General features: G+C 42.7%; 2 long non-coding RNA genes across 2 annotated transcripts; both read right to left on the reverse strand.

Moving 5' to 3' along the window:
• Positions 1–3,167: 3,167 nt before the first annotated feature.
• LOC144288288 (uncharacterized) lies at positions 3,168–4,295 on the reverse strand. The gene is made up of 3 exons (XR_013356248.1): positions 4,063–4,295; positions 3,714–3,879; positions 3,168–3,365 (listed from the first exon to the last, which is right to left on the reverse strand). It is a non-coding gene; the product is annotated as an uncharacterized LOC144288288 (long non-coding RNA).
• A 2,008-nt stretch (positions 4,296–6,303) lies between these two features.
• Positions 6,304–17,541, reverse strand: LOC144288289 (uncharacterized). The gene is made up of 5 exons (XR_013356249.1): positions 17,217–17,541; positions 13,818–14,436; positions 13,111–13,289; positions 9,172–10,548; positions 6,304–6,997 (listed from the first exon to the last, which is right to left on the reverse strand). It is a non-coding gene; the product is annotated as an uncharacterized LOC144288289 (long non-coding RNA).
• Between the last annotated feature and the right edge of the window lie 3,839 nt (positions 17,542–21,380).

Genomic DNA, 21,380 nt, shown 5'->3' on the forward strand with positions numbered 1-21,380 from the left:
TTCCCTCCTCTGCAGAATACTGAGTTATGAGGTTTAAAAGAGGTAATGTTTTTGTAATGTTTTTGGTATAAGGCCAGGCATAATAAAGCACTCTTTTAGTGTTAAAAATAAACTATCATAAAGTAGAAGCAAACTTAACAAAGAAGACAGAAGATCTGTACACTGGAAACTACAAAACACTGTTGAAAGAAACCAAAGAAGACACAAGTAAATGCAAAGACATTTCACGTTCATGGATTGGAAGACTCCATATTGTTACGATCTCAGTTCTACCTAGAGCAATCTGCAGGTTATAGGCAATCCTTTCAAAATGCCAACTTTTTTTTGTAGAAATAAAAAACTCATCCCAAAATTCACATGGAATCTCAAAGGACCCTGAATATCTGAAACAATTTTGGAAAAGAACAGAGTTAGAAGGCTCACACTTCCTGATTTCAATACTTTTTAAAAAACAGCAGCAATCAAAACAGTGTGGCACTGACATAAAGACAGATGTATGGACCAATGACATAGAATAAGGAGCCCAGAAATAAACCTTCTCCTATGTGGTCAAACGGTCTTCAACAGGGGTGACAGATCATTCAATGGGGAAAGGACAGTTTGTTCAACGAACAGTGCTGGATACCCACAAGTAAAACAATGAAGTTAAATGGTTATACAACACTATATACAAAAACTAACTCAAAATAGATCAGAGGCATAAACAGGTAAAAACTCTTCTTAGAAGAAAACAGAGGGGCATGACATTAGATTTGACAATGATTCCTTGGATATGACACCAAAAGCATAAGCAACAAAAGGAAAAAATAGATACGGTGGACTAATTAAAATTTATAACTTCTATTCATCAAAGGACTTTGCCAAGCAAATGAAAAGGCAACCCACAGAACAGGAGAAAACATTTGCAACCATATATTTATAAGGGATGAGTACCCAGAATATTTAAAGAACTTCTACAGCTCAGCAACAACAACAAAAACCCAATTTAAAAATGAGCAAAGGGGGGGCATGGCTGGCTCAGTCAGAAGAGCATACAACTCTGAATCTTGGTGTCATGAGTTCGAGCCCCACGCTGGGTGTAGAGATTACTTAAAAATAATTTTTTTATATATAAAACTGAGCAAAGGACTTGAATAGACTTTTCTCCAAAAAATATATACAATAAGCACAGGAAAAGATACTCAACATCACTAAACATTAGAGAAATACAATCCAAACCATAAAAAGAAACCACTCACACTCATTAGGATAAGAAAGAAAGAAAGAAAGAAAGAAAGAAAGAAAGAAAGAAAGAAAGAAAGAAAGAAAGAAAGAAAGAAAGAAAGAAAAAAAGAAAGAAAAAAGAAGGAAAAAAGAAGGAAAGAAAGAAAACAAGTGTTGGTGGAGATGTAGACAAAATGAAATTCTTGGGCACTGTTAGTGGGAATGTAAAATGGAGTCCCTGTGGTAGAAAACAGTATACTGGTTTCTCAAAAAATTAAACATGGAATTTCCATATGATACAGCAATGCTACTTCTGGGTATATACCCTAAAAAACTGAAAGCAGGGACTCAAACAGATATTTATACACCAATACTCATATGAGCATTATTCACAATAGCCAAAAGGTGAACACAACCCAAATATCCATTGACAGATGAATGGCTAAACAAAAAGTGGTTATGCACATAATGTAATGTTACTCAGCTTTAAAAAGGAATGAAATTTGGGCCCCACGTTTAACATGGATGAACTTCAAAGACATTATACTAAGTGAAATAAGCCAGACACAAAAGGACAATTATACATCACTCTGCTGATATGTTGTACCTCGAATAGTCTAATTAATAGAGGCAGGAAATAGAAGAGAGGTTAGCAGAGGTAGAGGAGAGAAGGTGGTGGGTATACAGAGATTTAGCTTGGGGTGATGAAACACTTTTGGAATTGGTTGGGGTCGTGGCTGTACAACAGTGTGAATGTACCTGATGCTACTGAATTGTGTATTTTTAAGTGGTTAAAATCGTAGATTGTAATATATATCTTATCACAATAAAAATCTAATGAATAGGGGCACCTGAGTAGTTCAGTCGGTTAAGCGTCTGCCTTCGACTCAAGTTATGACCTCAGGGTCCAGGGATGAAGTTCCACGTGGGGAATCCCTGCTCAGTGGGGAGTCTGCTTCTCCCTCTCCCCTATCCCCCTGCTCATCCTCTCTCATAAATAAATAAAATATATTTTTTAAAAATCTAAGGAATAAAATCAAAACAAAACATAAAATCTTGTGCTCATTGTGCACCAGGTGGTGTCCTCAATGCTTTTTGCTTGTTGCTTGAGTTGAGCCTCTCCACCACGCTACAAAGCGCATAAAATTGTCACTCCCGTTTCACAGATGAGAAATGGAGGACCAGTGAAGGTAAGTGTTTTGCCCATGGAAAAGGAGAGATTAAGTGGTAGAGTGAGGAAGGGGGCCCCAGAGATCAGAGTCAGCCCCTGTACCCTGCACGGCACATCCTCCCAGCTGGCTGAACAAATCGCGAGTGTTGTCTCTGCACAGGAAAGGAGAAGGTGAAGTGAGGAGGGGCCCGGCCCAGACCTCCTCCCAGCTCCTGGACTTCCTGCAAGCCCTCCATGCAGCACCTCCCTGATGCTGGGCAAACCATGTGTGTCCAGAGTCTGGACCCTTACTGTTGGTGGCAGAGGCTTTTGAGGGAAGATGCAACCCCAGATACAGCCACTGTCAACATTAAGGGACATGTGACCTACCCCCAGCTAGTGCAAGGAGAGGCTTCTTTAAACATTCTCCAGGAAAAGTTCTGAGGGAGCAGAGGTCAGTCTGAAACTGCCTAGAGATTACTGGGCCCCTCACCCAGCTAGAAATCCTTGCAAGTTCAAAAAGAAAAAAGAATGGAATAACTAAAAGAATGGAATAACTAACTAATCCTATTGGTGAATCATTCACTAGAACATCTGCACAATCTGATTTGGGGGAAATTTCTTAGCTGGGAGATTTCAAAATGTTAATGTCTTGCTAATGTCTCTGCTGCTTTTCAATATATTAATATATTGAATTAATATATTATGCATTAGTAGTATGCTAGTTTTCAATATGTTACTATATCTTTCTTTCCTGAATGTTCTCCCTCTTTCTCTCTCTGGCCATAAAAGTAACCAGTATTTTCACAAAGGCTCTGTGTTATTAATATTTATTGAGAATTTACTACTTGTACGCTCTTTACATGTATTATTTAATCCCTACAACATCCTCATTTTATAGCTGAGAAAACACACAGAGGTTAAGTAACCTGTCCAATGTCAAATAGCAAGGAAGTGGCAAGCTGACAGTCACACCAGGCAGGCTGATCCAGCTCCTTATTATAAATCAGTGCTGTAAAAAAAATAAATAAATAATTTTAAAAATAAAAATAGGGCGCTTGGGTGGCTCAGTTGGTTAAGCATCTGCCTTCGGCTCAGGTCATGATCTCAGGGTCCTGGAATCGAGTCTGGCATTGGGCTCCCTGCTTTGTGGGGAGCCTGCTTCTCCCTCAACCCCTTCGCCCTGCTTGTGCTCTCTCCCTCTCTCATGCTTGTGCTCTCTCTCTCAAATAAATATATAGAAATGAATAGACTTAAAAAATAAAAATAAATGAAAGTTTGAAAACCACTTTAATTAATTAATCAGCCCCATGGCATTGGGAAATGCCCTTCTACGCTCTCAGGTCTCCTTTTTCCTCACCAGGGAAATGAAGGGATTGGACCAGATGTTGTGTAACATTTCCTTCCAGCTTGAATATGCCCATTTTCTTGTCCTTGCATGCAAACGATACTTCACCATGCGCTTCGCGGATGGGTGTCCACCAACATTCCCTGCTTGAATTATGGGTGCCATTAATGCTGTAGGGCTGGAAAGGAAACTTGATCTCAGCTGAGACTGACAGTGCCCCTGAGCTATTTATCATTCTTTTGTCCTGCCCCAAACAGCCTTTACGCTTCAGCTCCCCTCACCCCCTGACCATCTAAATATCTCAACTATCTTAACAAAGTCTCCCCAGACTCTGAAATAACTCAGTAAAAGAGCAACATACCTAATGACTCCAGACTGAGGAGAAGAGTGTTCAAATTGATGTTCTTACTACAATTCCCTCTTTCTTCTCCTGGATTCGCAGAATTTCTTCTCACTTATGAATTTTCTAATAAGCCCGGATAGTGGTGTGCTGCTAATGTTTAACAACCAGCTCTCCCAGAAAACAAAAAAAGCCCTGATGGGTAGCATCTGCTGACTTCTGTGGTTTAAATATTCCCACCATGGCTGGTGGTTTCCCACTAATGCCAAGTCACCGAACACAAAGTTGGAAAGAAATATGAGCCAGTAGGAGCTGGCACCAGCACACCACTGAGTCTGGGTCATAGTACTATTCATTTGTAAGCCTTGCAGCCTAAAGGATTGTTCACGAATTTGTTCATTCATCCATTCAACAAACTTTTTTTTATTATACTAGGAACATGAACAAGGTATCTATCAAATGAGCTCTTTATTACAAATCCGTTGCCTTATTGGGTTTATTACAAAATAATATTATTTTTCCAATACTCTCCCCGAGAAGTTTCTTGAGACAAGGCAGGTGGAATGATGGCTTTTCTACCTGCAAATAATTCACTTACCCAAACCAGATGAAATGATTTGCTTCTTTTGAGTTAGAAATTCTTAAAAAAAAAAAAAAAAGATTTATTTATTTATTCATGAGAGACACAGAGACATAGGCAGAGGGAGAAGCAGGCTTGTGGGACTTGATGTGGGACTTGATCCCGGATCCCAGGATCACACACTGAGCCAAAGGCAGACACTCAACCGCTAAGCCACCCAGGTGTCCCTGAGTTAGAAAATCTTATTAACATTCTAAGCATTGAGGAAAGTGCCATCAGAATAACTTTGACAACAAAACCCAAACTGCTTTATTATAGAAAGTTTACAAAACAAAACCAAAAGCAAACAGCTCACCTCTAGAAAATGCTTATTTACACATAACCCTTCTATAACATCTTTTCTCTACATTGGTATATTCAAGATACATGTGGCTTGTGAAGAATATGGACTCTGGAGCTTAACTGCCTAGGTTCAAATCACAGTTCCATCACTTATTAGACGTGTGACCTTGGACAAATTACTTAACCTCTCTGTGAAGTGGAGCTCATGATCATACTAGTAGTTATCATGAGAATTTAGTAAATGTACATACAACACCTAGAACAACATGTAGGAAGTTCACTATAACTATTAGTAGTTGCTACCAGCAAACACAAAGCTTTTCTCAGTGTTGTCTAGAGTGGGGTCTTTCCAACAAAAGGACTTTGGAGTCTTTTTGTCATTTAAAAATGGAGTGCATTCCTCAAAGTCTTTTTGCCATCCCCTACAGTGCTTGGCACATAGTATGACTTTAATCCTTATTTTAATTTTAATTTAATTCTTATTTTAATTTTAATTCTTGTTGAACAAGCAATTAAAGAAATTAACTGATTAAATGTAATTGGAAAAAATACAAATAAAATAAATGTAATTGGAACAATGTGACTCCAAAACATTCTTACTACAGATGAGCCATTGGGTCACACATCTAGATCTCAGGCTTACTTTATGTCTCCATAGGCCTCTCTGAAGTTAAGGAGAGTAACCAAGAATGAGTACCTGGAGTAATTTGTCAGAGCTGTTAACATGTATTCATGTTCAAGAATGTTTATTATTTATAAGCAAGGAAAAATGAAAGCAACCTAAATGTTCGACAAGGGAAAAGTTGAATAAATTATGATGTAGCCATTAGATATTTATGTTTTCAGTAAGTATTTATTAACATTAAAAAAATGCCCTAATTGTAGTAAGTGGGAAAAGTAGCATGTAAAATTGTATAAATAATATAATCCTGATGGTTATTTTTTCAGTCTGTTTGCATTAAAGAAAAAACAAAAAGACATATCAGAAATATGTCAAAATCATCACAGTAGCTATCTCTCTTTCTTTTTAAGATTTTATTTATTTATTTGGGAGAGAGAGAGAGAGAGATTGAGAGTAAGCACACAAAGGGAGAGGGAGAGGGAGAAGCAGACTCCCTGCTGAGCAGACAGCCCAGCGTGGGGCTCAGTCCAAGGACCCTGAGATCATGACCTGAACAGAAGGCAGATGTTTTTTTTTTTATAAATTTATTTTTTATTGGTGTTCAATTTGCCAACATATAGAATAACACCCAGTGTTCATCCCGTCAAGTGCCGCCCTCAGTGCCCGTCACCCAGTCACCCCCACCTCCCGCCCACCTCCCCTTCCACCACCCCCCTAGTTCGTTTCCCAGAGTTAGCAGTCTTTACGTTCTGTCTCCCTTTCTGATATTTCTCACTCATTTTTTTCTCCTTTCCCCTTTATTCCCTTTCGCTATTTTTTATATTCCCCAAATGAATGAGACCATATAATGTCTGTCCTTCTCCAATTGACTTACTTCACTCAGCATAATACCCTCCAGTTCCATCCACGTAGAAGCAAATGGTGGGTATTTGTCGTTTCTAATGGCTAAGGAATATTCCATTGTATACATAGACCACATCTTCTTTATCCACTCATTTTTCGATGGACAACGAGGCTCCTTCCACAGTTTGGCTATTATGGACATTGCTGCTATAAACATCGGGGTGCAGGTATCCCGGCGTTTCACTGCATCTGTATCTTTGGGGTAAATCCCCAGCAGTGCAATTGCTGGGTCATAGGGCAGCTCTATTTTTAACTCTTTGAGGAACCTCCACAGTTTTCCAGAGTGGCTGCACCAGTTCACATTCCCACCAATGTGCAAGAGGGTTCCCCTTTCTCCACATCCTCTCCAACATTTGTGGTTTCCTGCTTTGTTAATTTTCCCCATTCCCACTGGTGTGAGGTGGGATCTCATTGTGGTTTTGATTTGTATTTCCCTGATGGCAAGTGATGCGGAGCATTTCCTCATGTGCTTGTTGGCCATGTCCATGTCAACAAAACTCAAAGACAACCTACAGAATGGGAGAAGATATTTGCAAATGACATATCAGATAAAGGGCTAGTTTCCAAGATCTATAAAGAACTTATTAAACTCAACAGCAAAGAAACAAACAATCCAATCATGAAATGGGCAAAAGACATGAACAGAAATCTCACAGAGGAAGACATAGACATGGCCAACAGAAGGCAGGTGTTTAACCCACTGAGCTACTCAGGTGCCCCATCGCTATCTGATTGATAGGATTAGGGTGATTTTTTTTCCTCTTGGCGTATTTCTGAAATTTTTTAAATAATGAAAAGAAAACATAAACTAGATTTGAACTCTCAACATTGGAATTAGTGTCTCAGGAATGAAATGATGCATCCCTATGTACATATAGATTCAGTGACCTAGCCATCTCTGTGGATCAGATCTGCCACCCACCTACATACCCACCCAGTCTGACATTTGCCACCACCATCCCCATCCGACTCCCAACCTCCCGAAGTATCCCAAATCTGACATAGCAGCATAACCTATGTTTTGCAGATATGACTCTAACATCCAGCTATTTGGAAGCACCAATGATTACCTTAATTTTTCACATGCCTTTCAGATATCTGGCATTGGGTAAATACAATCAACCTCACGTAGACATATTTCCAGCTATTAAAAACCAAACACATTTGTGTTATCTCCTGCCCTTGAGGTGCCTGATACAAGGGAAGCATGATTGAGTACCTCACTGATAAGGCTGAACAAATATGTCTTTTGAAACGGGCTACAGGAAAAACCCAGGTTGGAGATGTGCCATACACATTAAAATCTAGCTAAATTTGGGTAGAAGGTGGATCTCAATTTAGTGAACTGTGAATTCTAGAATGTTTGTTTAATAAAAGCCATTTTGTGACTTGCCAATCCAAATGGGCTTAAAGCACAATTTTATGAGTCTAAATCAAGGTAGCAAGCATATAATTGGCTCCTGCTCTTAGAAATAGGTAAGAATTATTTATAATGAGCATATCAGTCAAGTATGATTTAGTCCCTCTGATATGTTTAAAACAACTTACTCAAAATAATAAAAAAGCAACTTATTCCCTTAAGTAGTGCAATGTTTAGCAATCTTATTTTTATTCTTAATTTGCTTACATCCACCTCTCCTCAAGGCAATCTCAAGCCAAAGCCTATCTAAAGCATCATAAATTTCAAACTGCTGAGCTAAATCAATAAGGTTTTATGGTACATCTTTAAAAAAAAAAAGAAGAAGAAGAAGAAGAAGAAGCATAACTTAACTAAATGTCGCCAGAGAAATGCACAGAAGTTACTTCTGCCATAGCTCCTTCGCTATGGATGGAGGAACCAAGCAGTTCTATTTTCATTCATGAGGAGAATCTCCTAACAGCGGCCATATCATGGGACATGGACACCCCAAGCAAGAAGAAGCAGGAAAGCAGTTTTAGCTGCCCCTGAAAAAGTTTAGGGGCAGAAATTGCTAATACCAAGGAACATTCTATGGTGGATGGAAATATGTTATCTCTGCTTGGGTATCATTAATTTCATGGAAAAAATTTTATTGACATAATATTTGTTAAACGCCACCTTCACATTCTCTGCTTTATTCTTCTCCACTGCATATGTCACTGACATGCTCCATATCTAACTTTTTAAAAATAATTTTTATTGTTTGTCTCCCCCAGTTAGAATGCAAGCTTCATAAAGGCGTGAGTTTTTCTTTGGGATTTTGTTTCTCTTTTTGTTTGGTTTTGCTGTATACATTTAGAATGTAGCCAGCACAGGGGCCTGGGCTGACTCAGTCAGAAGAGTGGGCGACTCTTGATCTCAGGGTTGTGGGTTTGAGCCCCACATTGGGTGTAGAGATCACTACAACAAATAAATAAACAAAAATACATAAATAAACTTAAAAAAAAAGAATGTGCCAGCACATTGGAGATGCCTCAAAAGTAATTGTCAAATAAAACAAGCTCCTCATAATCGAAGAGGATATTCCTGAGATATCTAGGGTGAGGTGGCAAGAGCACTGGATTTGGAGTCCAAAGTAAGTAGCACTTTGCCTGGCTCAAAATAGACACTCAGTGACCATTTTTTGAGTGGAGATGGGTGGATGGATGTTATATGGGTAACTCCCCTTATCTGTGAAATGGGAATAATACTTCATTGTGGGAACAGCTGTGACATCTTAGTTACCTGATAACTCTTTTTTTCTCCTCCTGATGTAGAGCGAACAGGAACAAGGCAGCGAGAATCCTTGCCGGTAGAAGACAAAGAAAGAAATCATTTCATCTGCTGTGTAAATGAGAGGAGACAGGAATTTGGGTAGAAGTGTATGTTTTTATTCTGTCTTGTAGTGCTGCCAAGCCAAGACAGTGTTTGAGCAGAGAGGCAGGCAAGAGGCAGCCAAGTGGAGCAGGTGAGCGGCCCGCCAGCTTCCAACGAGACACGAGTGAAAAACAGCCTTCAGTTTCACTTCAGTGACCTCCTTGAGCTGAGAGGCATCCAACTGTCAGGCAAGGTGATGAAAACCCTCGGTAGACGCTCCAGATCTTAGTTCTGGTCATTAAGTCTCAAGGGTAATCCAGCCCCAGCTTGCTTGTTCCTAAATTTGTGCTTTTTGCTACAAGAGATAAAGCCTTCTGCTTTCTCATCTCCGTGGAACATTCATTTTTGCCCCGTGGGTGGCTTGCTCGGTGAAAGTGGACGTCTTTTGAGTGTAGCCCCCTCTGCTTCGGTGGGCAGACACGGGGAAGGAGGCTGTGTCCTGGGAAGCAGCTCGGGTGGAGGTGCAGAAGAAAACCACAGGCCCACAGTGGGATGAGAGAGGCACCCTCCCCCCCAAGAGTTGCAGGCAGCGTTGGGAAGATGTTCCAGGGTCCAGGTACATGGTTCCTCCTGAAGAAATCTAAAATGCCCATTGGTAGCCAATTGAGGTAACCCTGGTGCAGTAAAGTTTTCTTTGTGCTGTTGCTGCCTTGGGTTCAGGGGTCTCAGCATGTCCCAGAGCTGCTCCTAATGCTGTGCTGCGCCCAAGGAAATCACCTTGTCTTATGACCTCAGCCCTTCATGTGTTTACTGATTCAAGAGGCAAATTCTCATCCTACTGATAAAAGGCCCCAGGCTCCAGGGGTCCCCAGCCATTATTATTTTGAGAGTGAATTGCATCAACCTCTGAGGTCTGTAGGAGGCTAGATGCAGAGAACCTTTTTTTTTTTTTTTAAGATTTTATTTATTTATCCATGCAAGACACACAGAGGGAGGCAGAGGCACAGCAGAGGGAGAAGCAGGCTCCCTGCGGGGAGCCCGATATGGAACTCGATCCTAGGACCCTGGGATCATGACCTGAGCTAAAGGCAGACGCCCAACCGCTGAGCCATCCAGGTGCCCCTCTAGGGAATCTTTGCAACCAAACCTCCGAATCAGGAGTCAGGAAAACCCAAACATACCTTTCTCCCAGAGCTCTGCTAACATAAGCTCTTCTTTGTTAGAAAGTGATGTTCCTACCTCCGTCTGCAGGAAAGGCTAAGGCTGCACAGATGTCCCAAGACCTGGTCTGTGGGCCTTCATGGGCTGGATAATCCAAAAAAAAACAGTGAATAGAAGTGAACTGGAAATGGAGCATGCCAGAAGCTGTGCCATTTATCAGTGTCATTCAACAAGCATGGCCTTGGTGCCGGCCCCATGAGAGGTCTGGGAAAAAGTAATATGGGAAGTGTAAAGAAATAGAAGATTCTCCCCTCAATGTCCTTTTCATCCAGGCAGGGAGACAGCCCACATACACACCCGGCACACGGCAGGGACGGATGTCGATAAACATCTCAGGCAACGAGGACTGGAAGTGTTCAGGGCTGGATGAGCTTTCTAAGGGCTAGGTTGTCTGGGAAAGCTTGGAGAAGAGGTGCCAGCTACCCAGGGCCTCACAGGTTGGCTTGGAGGGGGGAAGGGAGGAGCGGCAGGGTGGAGGGACGAGAGTCTGACACGGATGACATGAGGATGCTCATTTATCCGTCCTGTCCCAACCCGCATGACTTGGACAGCGCCCACACAGCTAGAGTTAGCTCTTCCAAGGCAACACTCCCCTTACACCATGAGCTAAACTTCTGACCAGCTTCATGAGGAATGATTATGACATTTCCAATCCTTCGCATAGTGTCTGTGTGATGGAGACAAAAATCATTTGTTGCCCAAGTTTTCCACTTCCCAAACCCCACCCACTACCACTACTGTTTCTTTTGGGGCTTCTTTCTTTAAGGTTTTATTTATTTATTCATGACACAGAGAGAGAGGCAGAGACATAGGCAAAAGGTGAAGTAGGCTCCCTACAGGGAGCCTGATGGCGGGACTCGATCCCAGGACTCCGGAATCATGCCCTGAGCCAAAGGCACATGCTCAACCACTGAGCCACCCAGGCGCCCCTACTGTTTTCTTTTCTAAGCATCATGGATTCACAATTTCCCTCCTGTTTCATCACCACTACCTTCACCCCAGCGCCGCAGCCTTCAGGGCTCCTTGTAGCTGGATTACCGTGGCCCGTCCCGCTGCCCTGGCTGCTCTGTACAAGAACTCATTTGCTAAAAGTCCCGAAACTGTGCACCCCTCTGCCCTATTAACTCCATTCTTCAAAATGTATCATTGCCTAACTTTTCCCTTTGAGTTCTTCTATCATTTGTGCCATCCGTGTGCCTTGGGGGGCCTGCCAGGTGCCAGGGCTGTGCAACGGGTAACGAGCTTTCCTGCAAGGCCCTGAATGGAGCTTATGATCTACAAGGCTGTTTGCTTCTCCTTTAAATCCAGATTTTTTTTTTTATTTATGTATGTATTTTGTCTCCTGGACGAGACATGCATGCAGTACTCTCAGAGTGAATATCTGGTCACCGCCTCATATGGTAAAATAAATCCCCATTGACTGGGCCCTGGACACAAAATGACAGGTGCAGACAGAATGAGAAAGAAAATTGTTTCAGGTCAGAGGTTTTCTTTTTTTTTTTTTTTTTTTTTTTTAATTTTTATTTATTTGTGATAGTCACAGAGAGAGAGAGAGAGGCAGAGACATAGGCAGAGGGAGAAGCAGGCTCCATGCCGGGAGCCTGACGTGGGATTCGATCCCGGGTCTCCAGGATCGCGCCCTGGGCCAAAGGCAGGCGCCAAACTGCTGCGCCACCCAGGGATCCCGGCCAGAGGTTTTCAAATGGAGGGCCACATCCTGGGAGCCTCAGGGGGTGGGGACAGTTTGCCTGTGTGGCACAGGAAGACCCTTAGGTGTGCTCCCCACCCCCAGCCCCCAGCCCAGGCCGTTCTGTGCAGTTTCCCCCCCTCATTACTCTGAGCTTCCCAGTAAGATTTATTCGAACAGAATGTTCTGTGGCTGCAAAAGTTTGAAAACCACTAGTTGTCTCAAGTTTCTATATTTAGTCTGGAAGTCTTCCAGACTGGGAATTTTTTCCCCCAAAATTCTCTGTAAATCCTCTAGCTTTTATGTTTAATTAATGAGCTTTACTGATACCTGATACATGTTGGGTGTGTAATTAATGAGTAGTAATAACACAAGCATGATAAGTAATAAAATTTCGTAGACAGTGCAAATGTGCTAGAGGCTGAAAGCCCTCAAATAATTTTGCACACTATGCAATGGTGGGGGAGGGTGCATACGAAAAACACTAACAAAAACGCATGGTGTCATTTGGGATTTTACTTAATATTTGCTAGGTTCCCACAATGTGCTGGGTAATGATCTCTTTTCTCCAATTCTCTTTAGCACCTTGGACCTATAGATTTTATATCTAAACTGTTATCATTTACATACCACCATTGTGACCATTGTGATTTTTTTTTTTACAATATCTACAGGCCACTTTGTACTAGTAAATATTTTATTCATTTTGTATTTAGATAAATTTGTCTTAAAAGAAAACTTCACATCAGTAGCCATAAATAGAAGACCAGAAACACTTAACACAGATAGAAGGTAACAGTAACAATAAATTCATGATGATGAAAATAATCAACTTTTTAAAATATAAAGTATACATAAGCTATAAACCGTAAAATATACTATGTCTTTGCTTCCCACACTTCACTTTACACCCTCTTATGCCCACACACCCACATCCCCCACTCCCTCTAAGTACTAACCTTGCTTAAGCTGGTTGACAACTAGGGATGCCTAGTGGCTCAGTCAGTTAAGCGTCTGCTTTTGGCTCAGGTCATGATCCCAGCATCCTGGGATGAGTCCAATGTTGGGCTCTCTGCTCAGCAGGGAGCCTGCTTCTCCCTCTCCCTCTGCAGCTCCCCTGCTTGTGTTCTCTTGCTTTCTATCAAGCAAATAAATAAAATCTTTGAATAGATGATAGATAGATAGATAGATAGATAGATAGATAGATAGATAGATAGACACTAGTTGACAAGTAAGACTTGATGAGGTATTAATCTCCTATTTTTTATATCGATATGAGACCAATTTTTCAAAACTCAAATATCAGAACTTCACTGGAACTTTAGACATAATGCAAGAAGATTGTACCATTTAATTTAAATCACATATGTTAGGTGATCTACTAATCACCTCCTCATAAACCAGGCCTCAGGTCTCCCCACAGATTTATATTTAGATTGCCCCAAAACATGGAAAATTTGCCTAAGAATATATCATAGCCTTTAGAATTTGACAGATATGGTCTTTTCAGATGGTGATGACCCTCTAGCAAAAGAAATACGGATCAACCACCTCATTAGCACACACTTTATTCTAATTGTACCAATAACGATATTTCCCCCACCCACCTTCCCACCTAGGAAAGAGGGAGGGGAAGTTAGCCATAGGGTCTGAATATTGAATCTACCTCACTTGATGACTTGTCATTGCATTTTCTCCTTCTCAATTTCCAGAACGTCTTCTCCCAGGAGACGTTAGGAGAGTTGTCATGGATCAGTTTCCCTGGGAGGCAGGTTCTGAGATGAGATTGTATGCAGGAGGGGTTTTGGAGAGTGGACTCAGGAACCATACCCATGGGGGCACAAGGGAATCAGGACTGGGCAGAAGGAGAGGGTAAGCCATGCTGCTGCCATAACAGAGGCCTCAGCCAGGCCCACAGGAGCTGGGACAGCCCTTCAGAGGCAGGAGTATTGGGTTTTTAAGCTCCCCACCCTGGCAAGTCATTGGATGCAAGATGCCTCCAGCAGAGGTCGTAACTTTGGGCAAGGCAGCACTCTGTGGCCAAAGGCAATTCTTGGGCAGGGATTCAGCTGTAAGCCACCAGCAGGCAGAGCTCCTGGCAGTGGGGGAATGACACCTCGGTCCTGGAGCAAGATCTGGACAGTGAATGAGAATGTGGGACTGCAGGGCAAGGCACTAGTGGGTTTACTCTTAACAAAACACTCTTGCTCCAGTGAGGAACTTCCTGGAAATCAGGCCTTGGCTTCTCCACCCGTGTCACAGTGATGAACCAGTGGGCCTGGTGGCTGAAAGAGAAGGTGAAAGGCAGGTAACATAGTATGTGTGTTTTGGGGGTGGGGGTTGGGGAGCAGAACACTCAAGGTAGACTTGCTCTTCCTCTGCATGCTTCGGCATTCATCCTTCCTCCACTGAAAAAGTGCTGGGCAGGAAACAAATGTGGCCTTGACACCTACTGGGGTATCAGTCTAGAGATACAGTGTTCAATTTCAAAGTTATTTGGTCAGAGCCAAGTTTCAAATTCTGAAGAAAGCTGACTTTCCAGAAGGCAAGGACATTTGGAGGCATGAGTTAGGGTGAACCTTCTAAGTGAAGACTCAGGAGTCTTTGCCCACAGTTAGCCAAGCATTGGCTCAGTTGTTTTCTTTCCCTACACCTGGGAAAAAGGTTAAGTGGAGCTGGGACTTCTGGAGCCCGAGCCTGCAAAGCAAACCTGAAGAAGAGTAGCCCATGCCACAGATTTCCTCCTTGGTCTGCTTCCCGTTCCCCCACCCCCACCCTGAGTCAGACCACACAGGTGAGTAATAAAGCCAAAGGCTGTAACCAGTCACCTTGCCTTTAATCCCTTCATTTCTGGGAAACATAGTAGACCCTGGAGCATTTCTCCTTCATCTCAGGTAGGGAGAAGCCCACCATAATTTTTGGTTTGGTAATGGCAGCCTCAAGCATGCAATCTTTCCATAACAATGGGTCTTGGGCCTGGAACACTTCCTCACCTGGAGATAAGGAGCCCACACAGCCTGTACCTGGCTTATCACCTCGTGGGGGCAGAAGGAGAGGGTATCCTTCCCTGTTTCAGGCTCAGTGAGTATCTCTTTGTTCAGCTGAACCATCACTCCCTCAATGACCACCAAATGTCAATATTTCTGACTACACAGGAAGAGGCTCAGGGGCCTTCTGCTGTAGCATGAGAGACGACATATAGGACAACTGCCTTGCATCGGCTGCTGGTGGCACCTGCTAGCCGTTAAAGCCATGAGGGACTGAAGTACTCTACTGGAGCCAATTTTGCTCGGTCTCTTCTCTCTAGATATGAGCAGAAGGGTTGTCCCATCCACTATTGCACTGGAGTGTTTTCCTTGGTGTTTTCCTTGGTGAAGTGTTTGGACTTCTATCCTGATGGTTGGCATTGTGATGGTCTCTGCTATTCCATGGAGCTAGAGTCCTCCCCTGGCACCGGGAACCAGTACACCATGTTCTGCTGGACATTTTGTAGTACTTGGTCTCAGGGGGATAACATGGTGATAGTTCACATTGGATTCCAGTACAAATAGCAGGTAGAGCCCTTGTCTTCAATATGGTTGACCGAAGTTAATTGCCATGAGGGCTATTTAAACTGGGATTTCTCCAAATGGAACCTGAAGTCCTAACAGCGTCCAGAAGAAGGTCCCACAAAGGCACCTGATAACCTTTAGTGATGGTGGCAGATCAGGCCACGTGACTGGAGTGAGCCACCCACCTCCTATTGATATGTTCCATCCTAAATGTTAGAATGTGCTCTCACTTCTGAAAGCAAGATCATCTTTTTGTGTAAAGGGGAAGAAGGAGGTGTTTGGTTTAGAGCACAGATGGGTGAACCCTTCATAGCCCTCCAAGAAGGAAATTGAGTAATGCTGCTCTAAGGGCACAAGGAACAACATGGGTCTCTCATTTTAACTGGATGTTTGACTGGCTTCTTCAGTGGGTCATGAAAGCTCTCCCTAACTCCAGGGCCAGAGTGACAAGTGTTAGTTTAGCTTGCCCCGTGGTTATGGAGCTGAACATTTACAATGTGCCAGGCATTAAGCCGCGTCTCTGTATGTGTCCTCTCATTCGATTCTTATACACACTCCCTGAGGTCGGTTAGATTATTCTGTTTTTCTCAGAGAAAGATCAGAGAAAGCATGGAATTTACCATGGACCCACAGACACACGCCTACTAAAAGGCAAAACCCCGTCTGCCTGGGTCCCAATCACTACTGTTGACAGTAAAACCTCCCCAGTTCTCCACTGTCACCCTGGTGCCACCCTGCAGTTGTGCTTTCACATAAAGGATATACTTAATGGCAGCTTTTGTTGTGCCCAGACTCTTATTTGTCAGGTGCCTAGCTTAGGTTCCCTCGGCTCTAATGGTTGGCCTTTAGGGGCACCTGGGTGGCTTAGTCCATTAAGCATCTGCCTTCAGGTCAGGTCATGATCCCAGAGTCCTGAGATTGAGCCCAACATTGAGCTCTCTGCTCAGCAGGGAGTCTGCTTCTCCCTCTGCCTCTGTCCCTCCCCTCCCCACCCGCCTTGTGTGACATTCTCTCTCTCTCTCTAAAAAAATAAATAAATAAAAATATAAAAATAATATCAAATAAAATAATGGTTGGCCTCTAGCACAGAGGCTTCCCTGCATCTTTTCAACCTTCCCAGCCACCCACCGCAATGCCATGAGCACAATAAGGACCCAGCAAATGTTGCCAACTGACTGGCTGATGTACAAGCGAGGCCGCAAGATAAATCAGCCAAGGAGAGAGCCGGCCCATATTTTCACAAACTGGCATTGTGTCATTTCACATAAAATGCTTGTAGAGACCCTGTTTGGTTCTCTGGGCCCAAACCTCCTTTATTTGCTCTGAAAATCTGGATCACCATTTGCTTGGATTATGCTGATCATTTATTTAAAAAAAAAAAATTTTAACCCAAGGAGAAAACACAACCAGTAATTAAGCCCATGTCTGTAATTAATTCCTATAACGGGTATAACTCCTCTCCCTCCTGGTGAAGTCACGCCAGCCCACGTAGACCCGGGTACGAGTGGTCCTACCTGTTTATGTACGGCTTGTCCTTCTCCATATTTCACAGATGATAGGATACGGCTCTGCATCTCTTCATGTTAATTCTATTTGAAATACTCCCCACCAACATCTTAGGCCTCTGCCATCTAATAAGTGCAGCCAATTTATCGATAGTAAATCTAGGACAAGACAGACTCACATTGATGTGGGCCACAGGGCATTTAAATTAAACAGGAACTCTCCAGCCATCTGTGTTTTAACTTTTTTATGCCTTGATAATAAGCCCTGTTTAGAATAATTTGCTGTGGAAACTGGGACTTGGTGACTGTCAGAGAAAGGCCGGGTATAAACAACCCAAGCAGGCCCCTGAATTTGCGAGAATGTCAGGCGAATTTAGACTCATCATAAAAGAATTCTCGGCGACTGTATTTCAATATGACACTTTTATGGTTTTTTATTTTCTAGTCCATTGCGGCCCCAGAGCCCTGGCATGATTTATATAGCCTGGCAGTGCATAATCTTTTGTATAAGATATACAGGCCTCCGGAGGTTTAATTTCTTTCCTCACCGCCACTGACAGCATTTGTGCTTCCCTTCTCTTCTATTTTCATTTCTAATGAGATATTGGACTTTGCTCAGTGAGAGGTGATATTTCCACATTTGCAGCCTGACAGGCTAAATCACCCGATCTCAGTGGTGAGGATACAAACCCATTTAAACTGTGTCAAAATATTCATGGAGCCCCATTGATTTGGGCAACGGTTATTAGGGAGCTATTTGGAAAGTTCAGGTTTAATTTTTGGAGCTTTCTGCTGCAAAATCACTCAGTTACATCACAGAGAAAATGGTATCAAAAGGATAAAGGAGAGCTAGGGGCGTGGTGCCTCGCATTTATTCTGTTGGGTTTATTTTTAGCACGGAGATGACCTTTGTTAAAAAACAACAGCAATGAAAAAGCCCCACAATGGTGCATGGGTTAAATGTGCAGCGTGAAGCAAAGGAAATTCTTCCGATTGCATATAAATGAATAATATGTCAAGCTATTGAAATGTTTTGTAAAAAAGCAAGAGTGAACACAACTGACATAGGAGATTAATGCTTTGCATTGCTACACTGACTTTTACCTCTGCCTTTGGTCTTCAATCTAGCCGAAACTATAGCGACAGGGGTTTGGCTTCTAAGTGGGATGGGTTCAAATAGCCAGTATTCACTTAGTATTCACAAGTGTCACAGAGGAAAATTTCCGTGAACAGGAGAGGTGAACGTGGCTGCCCCTCTGAGGGGCTGTGGGGATAGAAATGCAACAAATGGCCGGATGAGGGAACTTAGGAGCTCCTAGCAGATCTCAGGAAACGCACATGCTTGAAGGGACCCTTGAAATGAGGCCACTGTAACAAAGTGCTGCAATGTCCTTGGACACTACAAAAGATCAAAGTCCTTTGATGGGACCAAGCACATTTGACCTTTAGATGGTAAGGTCATTTGCAATAGTTGCTTGATTTATGACCTGGGACTTTATATGAAGTTTATATTTACTAGGGTTCCTGAGTTCACAAGGACCTCATTAAATGGCACACACAACATTTGTACACACACAGGCGGAAATCGCTTTGGCGATTTGTGGGCAATAAAGGGCTTCCTCGAACACTTTACAATAAGTGGACATTAACGCGTGCTAGCTAAACGGCAGCAGAATTCCTATGGGATGGCATATTACCTTCACCTTCAGACCAAGTGAGCTGTTTGTGAGACATGTTACTGCAGCCTGTATCGCAGGACTCACTGCAGGATTAACAAATGCACTGCAATTAGACCAGGTGGTGAGAAGCGGCCACCCATTCCAATGGTGGGCTACTCACACACCAACGCTTTCTGGCCTTGTACAAAAACTGGTGTCTGGAGGCTTGCAGCATCCTCTGAGAACACAACTTGAGGATGTCTCAGAACCTGAGACCCATGATGTCCCCAGAGACGACCACTGTGTGAATTCTCTGCTAACCGGGCGCCCTTGGGTATGGAAACATACTAAAACATGGTGAGAAATTCAGGACAGATATCAGTTAGGAATTCCTGGAAGTAAAAATTGTGAAACAGTAGAAGAAGCCACTTGAGGCATGTTCTGGAACGTCCCTCCCTAGGGCACGTTAAGCTTGAGCTTGGCATGCAACAGGCTTCCTCGTGACCTCCTCCTCCTCTGAGGCTTGAGGACTTGGCCTGTGTGAAAGAAGCAGGCAAATTCCTAACCCAGAGCAGCAGAGCTCTATAGCATCCTCTCTCGCTCCAGAAAAGTTCCCGATGCACCGGTAACTCAAGAAGCTGCCCCCCAAAATCCCAGCTGTTCTCCTGGTGCAGACTCATAAACTTCAAAATATAATCCCAAATATTACCCATGGCCGGGACACCAGGAGGCATGAGAAAAGATGGTCCTGGGCTATTGCCACACCTCATCCATCAGTGAGGCAGCCCAGCCCGTAGAGTATCCAGCACTGGGTCTGCGGGTCCAGCACCTACTGGTTAGGTTAGTTCACGTTGCCAAGCCTCAATTTTTAGAAGTGTAAGATGGATCAGTACTGTGACATCACAAGGTCAGTTGTGAGGTTTAAATAAAATACTGTTTGAAGAATATGTAGCACAGTCCCTGCCACCTAGCAAAGATATCATGTGCACCAGTATAACTCGTGGAACCAGTATAACTTCACCTTCTCCTCATTCCTTCTCCCTTCTCCTTCCTCATTCCAGCTGTACTCTTTGCCATGCCCCACCGCACTGACACCGCATACCTTTGATAAAGTGGCTTCCAAAGACCACACCATAAGCAGAGAAGATGGTTGAGGGATGGAGAGCCAAGCTCAGCTACCAACGCTTGTGAACTATCAGAGAGCTTCTTGCAAGTAAAAGAGCGATTTCATCATAACAGCTAGTCCTGAACTATAGTGGACCATGGAGTCTACATGGCTGTGCTCTACTTTTGGAACTTCCTGTGTTTTCCCCCTATCATGAGTATTTTATGCAATTAACCATTAACTGGCATGTTTGTTTTGAGCTAGACTCTTCATTCAGCATTTTTGAGCACTTACTGAATACAGGATCTATGTTAGGCAACATAGCAGATAAAGGATTGAATGAGAGATGGGCTCTTTACTCAAGAAGCATATAATCTAGTAGATGAGATAAGATTGCCTCTAAACAAGCTCCCTACTTCGGGTTCCCAAAGAAGAGTTCACTAGTGTATATTTGTAAATGCAATGAGGGCAATGATGTGCTGGTGAACATTTAACAACCAGCTCTCAGCATGGGTGGGGAGGGGAGGTTGGGTGTGGGAAGCTGCGTATATATGTGTGTGTGTACATGGGTTTATTATAAACTTTACTGATCTGAAAGGTGTATAGCACATAATTTGCAAATAAAAATAAGCAAAATTTCATTATAATCTCACACACTCAGAAGGTTTTTGCCAATTTTTTTTTATGAACTGTGGTATCCATACCCATCCTAGGTTACAAGTGATGAGTGAGTATAGATCCAATATGAATAGTGCTTGATATTTTCATTTACATTAATGAGTAGGACAAAAGTGAAAAGCGAAGACATATGTCAGAACTGTATTTGTTCGTCAATGACATGCGTGACTGTTGAATCAGATAATGGTTTTCAAACACTAGAAGGGTATTTTCTCAAATTTTTGTGCTAGTCACAATGTAGCAGCTATAGATATGACATACTTTTAAGTTTAATCTGGATTATTAGCATTTTCTCCATCACTTTCTTAAGTCTAGATAGTCAACAAAACAATAAATCAAGCACTGATTTGCAGTATTTGCTGATTTCCATGGCATAAATATGCCTACCATGGTCAGTTTCAAGCTGACATCATTGATTGCAGAATCAGGATAAGACACTGAGTGGCTCACCATCGCAAAGGATATCTATCACCCGGGTACAATAGAAGTAAACAACCACAAGAGCACACATAACAGTCAAATATGGTAAAATAAGAATTGATCGATTTGAATATTTATTATCCTTGTTTTTAGCATAAATCATTTCATTGTAGGTGCGCCATGAGTTTTCTTCCCAAGTCCCAATGGGTCCTCACAGACCTGCACCGTCGTCTTCAGGAGTCACCTTCTAGCAGGTGTTCCCCAAAACAGGTGTGTGGTGCCACATACCCAGAGAAAGCCCCTCCGCTGGCA

Source organism: Canis aureus, chromosome 18 (assembly GCF_053574225.1).
Source record: "Canis aureus isolate CA01 chromosome 18, VMU_Caureus_v.1.0, whole genome shotgun sequence".
In the NCBI taxonomy this organism is placed as follows: domain Eukaryota; kingdom Metazoa; phylum Chordata; class Mammalia; order Carnivora; family Canidae; genus Canis; species Canis aureus.